Raw genomic sequence first — 6000 nt, 5'->3', positions numbered from 1 at the left:
GGTTATAATATGCACCTTGTAGAGCTATGGTAGGAATAATACAAGCCATACTGAATGCTTGAATTATAATTAATTATAAGCAAAAAAAGGCTATAATTATTTTCTGTGTACAGTAAGAGTCCACTGGTTCTCTGCCACGGTTGTGCTTTAGAAAAGCCACCTTGTTAAAATAAATGATTTCTCTTCCAGCATCTATGACTAAGAAAGACCTGTCCAGAATCCTTATTTCACATGTGGGTTTTAGGTCCTTAATCTGTCATGAATAATTGTCAAATCAAATTGTAAATGTTATCATGTTTTAATTGAAAGTTCTGTTTTAATGTGGCAGATGTATACAGGGTGAAATCTTCCCCTCTTTCTCCACATCCACAGTAATGAAAACACAAAATGAAAAGAATATATGAATAAATGTCTAATTACACTTGAATACAAGCAATTGGCCTCTATGTGACATGAAGGAATTACAACAGCTATCATTTATTGAGAGTGTCCTGTGCTCCAGATATGGTGCCAAGCATTTTTCCATTGGTAATGTCATTAAATCATTGCTCTGACCCCATGAGGTAAGCTCAACCATTAACCTCCTTTCACAGGTGAGAAAACCCGAGGCACATGGAGAGTAATGAATTTGCTCAAGATCACCCAGCTTTTAGAACTGGAACATAGGCTGCCACATTCCACAGCCTTCACTTCTAATGGTTGTACTATGATACCTCTCATAGGAAGGGAGAGGCATCCCTCAGGAAGAAAGCAGAGAAGAAGCCATAGTCTCAATTAGGAGCAGCCCTTGCAGTGAGGCTGGGGCAGGTGCAATGCTCCACGAGGCCCTGACAATCCATGATCACGTGAGAAATTATTCCTGGGAAGACGGCAGTGCAAGCAAGAATCCTCAAAGATTTGAGGAACAGCACTGCAGCTAACAAATTCAAGAAAAACAATAACTCAAAAACAAACAGCAATCAAAAGAACTTCACACCTGAGCAAATATGAAAAAATAAAATGTGTAAAGTTCTTTAAAATTAGTATACTTAATGATCTTACAAGGAAAAGAAGAGGGAAGTAAATTCATAAACCAACATCAGGCATGTGTTAATATGAAACAGAAATAGGCGGGCATGAAGTAACAACAATCCTCTTGAAAAAATACCAAAACACAGACTTCGGAAATGAAAACATAATCAGTGCTGACATTTAAAAAAAAAACTTAATAGGTTGACTAGCTGACTATACATAAATAAGTGTAATAGTAAGTTAGTAAACTCGGTGATTATGTAGGGGAAATCTCCTGTGATACAGCACAGAGACAACCAAACAAAGTAACGTGGATAGGTAAAAATATACCACAATACTGTGGTATATCTTTTCCTATTGCTCTACTTTTACCTAGCCACATTACTACATTACCTTCAGAGGTGTGAGTCATAAAGTATTATGCCTCCAAAAATAAGAATTGGGAATATATGACTCAAAAATACATAGAATAGTGTCAGGAAGATGGCAGAATCTATGCTTAGAGCAGCAAATGCCTTCTTGTGAACTTCAATCCTTCAGTAAAGATCAACTAAGTAAATAGATGCTTACAGTTTTTGTGGAAATCATGTGGAGAATTGAGTTTTCAATTTAGGTTGACTTGGGGAAGCATGGATAAAATCTGAATGTTTGAGAGGACCAGGAGCCTGGGAGTCCATGAGCTAAAATTCTTCTTTGTCTGCCATGTTTCACCCCGACTCGTCACAGCAGGTGCAGATAACCAGGGACGACTTTGGGACACATGAGAAACTGGGAGCTGGATGCTCCAGAAGACTAAAGATGGAAGACTGTGGGCTTAGGAATCAAAACTTCCTAGTCTGAAATCCAGCTCTAACAGGTCCCAGCTGTGTGATCTTGGGGTCACTATTAACCTCCCTGTTTCCTGAGTTTCCCCAAGTGTACAATGGAGAGAATAATCATACCATCTTCATAAGTTTGTGATGGGAATTAAATGAACCAATATATGCAAATTACTTAATACTATCTGACCGTGTCCCCTAAAAGTTATATATTCAGTATTACCTTTATCATTATAGATAGTGGTTAGATATTATTGTTATTAGGTAGTGTTTTGGTTATAGCAACAATTTTAAAAAACAGATCCTCTGCCCTCAAGCACTTATGATGCAGTGTGACAACCTTGGCCAGTGGCTGGCGGAGGTGGAGTACCACGACAACGATCTGAGGTCATGTGCCCAGCCCTAGAATCATGGAGTCATTACTAGCACCAGGGGCATGGTACAGGCATGATGTCTGGGGGAATCAATATGACCCCAATAAGGGTTTACACAAATGCTCATGGAAAAGCTGTTCCAAATCTTGTCTCTTGCTGGGATGGGAGAGAAGACTCCCAAATGGAAATCAACAGGAGCAGGTGAGATGGGCTGAGAGGGTGAGGAGGCATCATGTAGAAATACACCCGTGTAGAGCAGGCTGCACTCACCTGTGAGTCCTGGCAGCAGAGGAAGTGGCAGGGGTTGTCCAGATGGGCTGGGAGACAGGGATGGGCATGGCCTGCCCTGTCAGACTGTGTCTCATGGAGAGAACCCAGACTCTGCTCTGCAGGAAAGGAGGGCATCTGCTCACCTGCTATGTTGTCTGAGGAGTGAGGTAGCTGTAGGGAGAAAGGACCATGAGACTGGGACCATCCTCCATTGTGAAAGAGGAAGCGGACACAGTTGCCACCTCTGGGAAGTTGTCAATGTCTGTGCTTGGGGTTCCCAGGCCTGGGGAGCATTAGCTAGTACTGGAGAGAGGTCAACTGCTTCAGAACCTGCTGTTTCAGAGGCACTCATCTCATGCCAGGGGTCCCATGACCCTTCCTCATTGACAGCCCAGACTGAGAGGGCTCTGCAGCTAAGGACTGAGCTTGCAGCTTCAGAGACCATAATTCCAGGTGTGGCACATTTGAGGGCTTGTGGTTGTAGCAAACTTCTGGGATGAAACCAAATCCCCTGGACAACCCCTGCAAAAGTAACTTAAGACAACACCAAGGAACAAGCTGAGTAAATAAAAAACGACAATTCTTCTTTGATCTGTCAGAAAAAATGAGGTCACAGGGCAAACCACTGTTCCCAGAACTGGGGAGCTGGGCAGGGTGATATAGAGAATCACAACTTCCTAAAGCCAAAACCTCTGTGGGAACCAGTACCGGGGAGGAAAAGCTGCACTGTAATTGAAGAATTTCTTGAGGCTCAGTGTGGGCCAGTCTTAGAAACAGGCTCCAGGAGGACCCAATAACGGAGGTCTCCCACACTTTTGTGAGTTTTACCTCTGGGAACTTGATTAGCTCCTCAGAGTGAATATGGGAGAAATACTCACTTGTGCTTCCAGGACACAGAGAGGAAAAGTAATCATTTAAAAATATACCAGAGTGCCCTGTTGTTCTTTCGCTTGTTCCGTATAGTAAATATACAAGACAAAGGCAACACTGTTCCAATTACTGTTGATACATTTTTACAAAGAAATAAAACAATTTGACACTCAATGTTTCTAATGCTTTGAATTACAGTGTACTAAATATTTGTTTGAACTTCCTGCTACATTTCTAACTGACAATATGACAGTTTCTAACATTTTGACAAAAATTATGAGGATCACAGAACAACCACTATTTTTCCCATTGAATGCAGAGTTGTTTTCCAGGACTTCATGGTTTCCAGTTATCTTTACAATCCTGCACTGCCATGCAAAGTAAGAAAATGCAAAATAAGCACACGTGGTAATATAATACAGTGCTAAGTAGAAAAACTGATCAGGATAAGAGGAACTGAAATTCTAGGATAAGAGAGGAAAATGACTATTTTTCCTAACCGTGGTTTACAAAATGTGTCTTTAATAAAGTGAAATTTGAACAGAAACTTACTTGAAGGAAAGAAGAGAGTGAGCCATGCAGCTGTTTTGGGGAAGAAGCAGAGGAATGATACAATTTGACTTTTCCAAAAAAAATCATTGTGACTGAAAATTGCAATCCAGTAGAGATGATAGCAACAGTTTGGAAGAGATGATACTGATTGGGACCAGGAAGGAGTGATGGAGGGGAGAAGCACACAGGTTATACACACAACTCAGGCTTGGGCTGGTTCAAGAGAGCCAATTGTCAAACTTTCAGGAATTTTGCAATCCGGCTGCTAAACCGTTGGAAGCTTGAATTGGCCATATTGGGAGTATTTACACTACCAAAATTGGCAAGTGCTATAAATCAGCCTTCTTTATCCTTTCGAAGAGTCAACTGTTATACATTTGTCATCTCACCAGTGGACATAAGCATTTTGAAGCAGAATTGAATATTGCATGTAAATGAAAATGAAATCGAGGAGGACTCCAAAGCTTTTGGACTGTCACAGCATTCGTGCCATAAGCAACAGGGTTAGGAAAGTTGCAGATTGTCAGAAACAACTAGTGTTTCCATCCCAGAGAGAGGAGGGAGAACTGCTTTCTTTGTAGGTGGGAGGAGTAGGACACTGTCTTAGTCCATGTGTGTTGCTGTAAAGAAATACCTGAGGCTGGGTGATTTACAAAGAAAAGATATATTTGGCTTGTGGTTCTGCAGACTGTACAAGAGCATGGTGTCAGCATCTGCTTTTGATGAGGCCCTTGGACTGCTTCTACTCATGGTGGGAGACAAAGAGGAACTGGCATCACATGGTGAGAGAGGAAGGAAGAGAGAGAGAGAAGAGGGAGGTGCTAGGCTCTTTGTAACAATCAAATCTTGTGAATACTAATCGAGCAAGAACTCAATTATTACTGCAGACAGCACCAAATCATTCATGATGTATCTGCCCCCATGGCCCAAACACCTCCCATCAGGCCCTACCTCTAACATAGGGGATCAAATTTCAACATGGGATTTAGAGGAAACAAATATTCAAACTATCTTGGATGCTTAAACAAAGAGGAAAGAGAATTGTCTTTTTCCTTAAAACTGGGATGGGGGTTCATTTGTATTCAGGGGACATAGAGAACCTCAACAAGGCTGGGGAGATGGAGTAGGCGGGAATCCAGAAGACAGAGTAACTACTGAAAGGCTGGAGAGAGTCTGGTTTATGGCCTGTCTCAAAAGTAATGGATGCGAGGAATCCTGGTGTGTTCAGATTTGGTGTGTTTCTCACATTCTAGGGGGATGCTGTGAGTCAATGCCCAGAGCCCCATTCTTTGGCCCCTTCTCAGTACCATGTGTGAAGACTCCACTCTAGGGCATCAAAGTGGCAGAAACTGAGGGTTCCACATGGCAGGGGAGGAAGGAAGGAGCTGTGGAAAACACGTCCATGTTTAATCATCTGCTCATCCTTCAAGAAATGTTTCTGGAGAGCCTGTTATGTTCCTGGTGCTGGTCTCCTCCTGAGATGTCTGTGGTGGTTGGACAGGCAGCTCTGAGATAGGATTGTGCCAGCTCAGCCCTCCTCCTAAGTCCTGGCGCCCCTTTCCGCATCTTTTCCGCTCAGGCACTCAGAGGATCAGAGCGGGAACAGCTTTCAGAGTTGCCTATCTGGGGCTTCTCAGCATTACAGTGGGGATTCCTTAGAATGGAGTCCAGCATCAAATAATCTAGAGATGGCCTGTAAGGGACCACCCACAGAGTTGCCCCTCACTTAGCACCCTCTTCTCACCTCCCGCATAGGCCCCAAAGCACGGAGGACACCTTTGAACAGCCTTGCTGTAACCCACTTCCTGCAGCACCCACACACTTCCTGGGGCTGGGAGCCTCTTAGAGGGTTTCCTGAGACTCCTGAGGGTGTGCAGGGAGCTCGGTTACCTTCTCTAAACTCCGCTGAACCTGACGTTGCACGGCATGTGAGCTGGGCTCTCCAGCTGGCCTTGCCCTTATGGGGCAACCCTTGGCCAGCCGTTCTATCCTCACACTTATAGTCAGTCCTCTGCTTCAGTGGATGTTACATGGCAGAGACATCAACCACCAGCAGCGCCCTGGGGTCCAGGAGGAGAGCTACAAGGAGTGGGGTAGTAGGAGCT

The 6000-nt window shown here is 43.5% G+C and overlaps 1 pseudogene; it reads right to left on the bottom strand.

Annotated features, from left to right (window-relative positions):
* Positions 1-5798: 5798 nt before the first annotated feature.
* The window catches only part of LOC106992436 (signal-regulatory protein beta-1-like), a 59355-nt pseudogene continuing 59153 nt past the window's right edge, over positions 5799-6000 (bottom strand).

Source organism: Macaca mulatta, chromosome 10 (assembly GCF_049350105.2).
Source record: "Macaca mulatta isolate MMU2019108-1 chromosome 10, T2T-MMU8v2.0, whole genome shotgun sequence".
Taxonomy (NCBI): domain Eukaryota; kingdom Metazoa; phylum Chordata; class Mammalia; order Primates; family Cercopithecidae; genus Macaca; species Macaca mulatta.
Note: the sequence above shows the minus strand (reverse complement) of the source record. Positions and strands in the feature narration are given on the sequence as shown.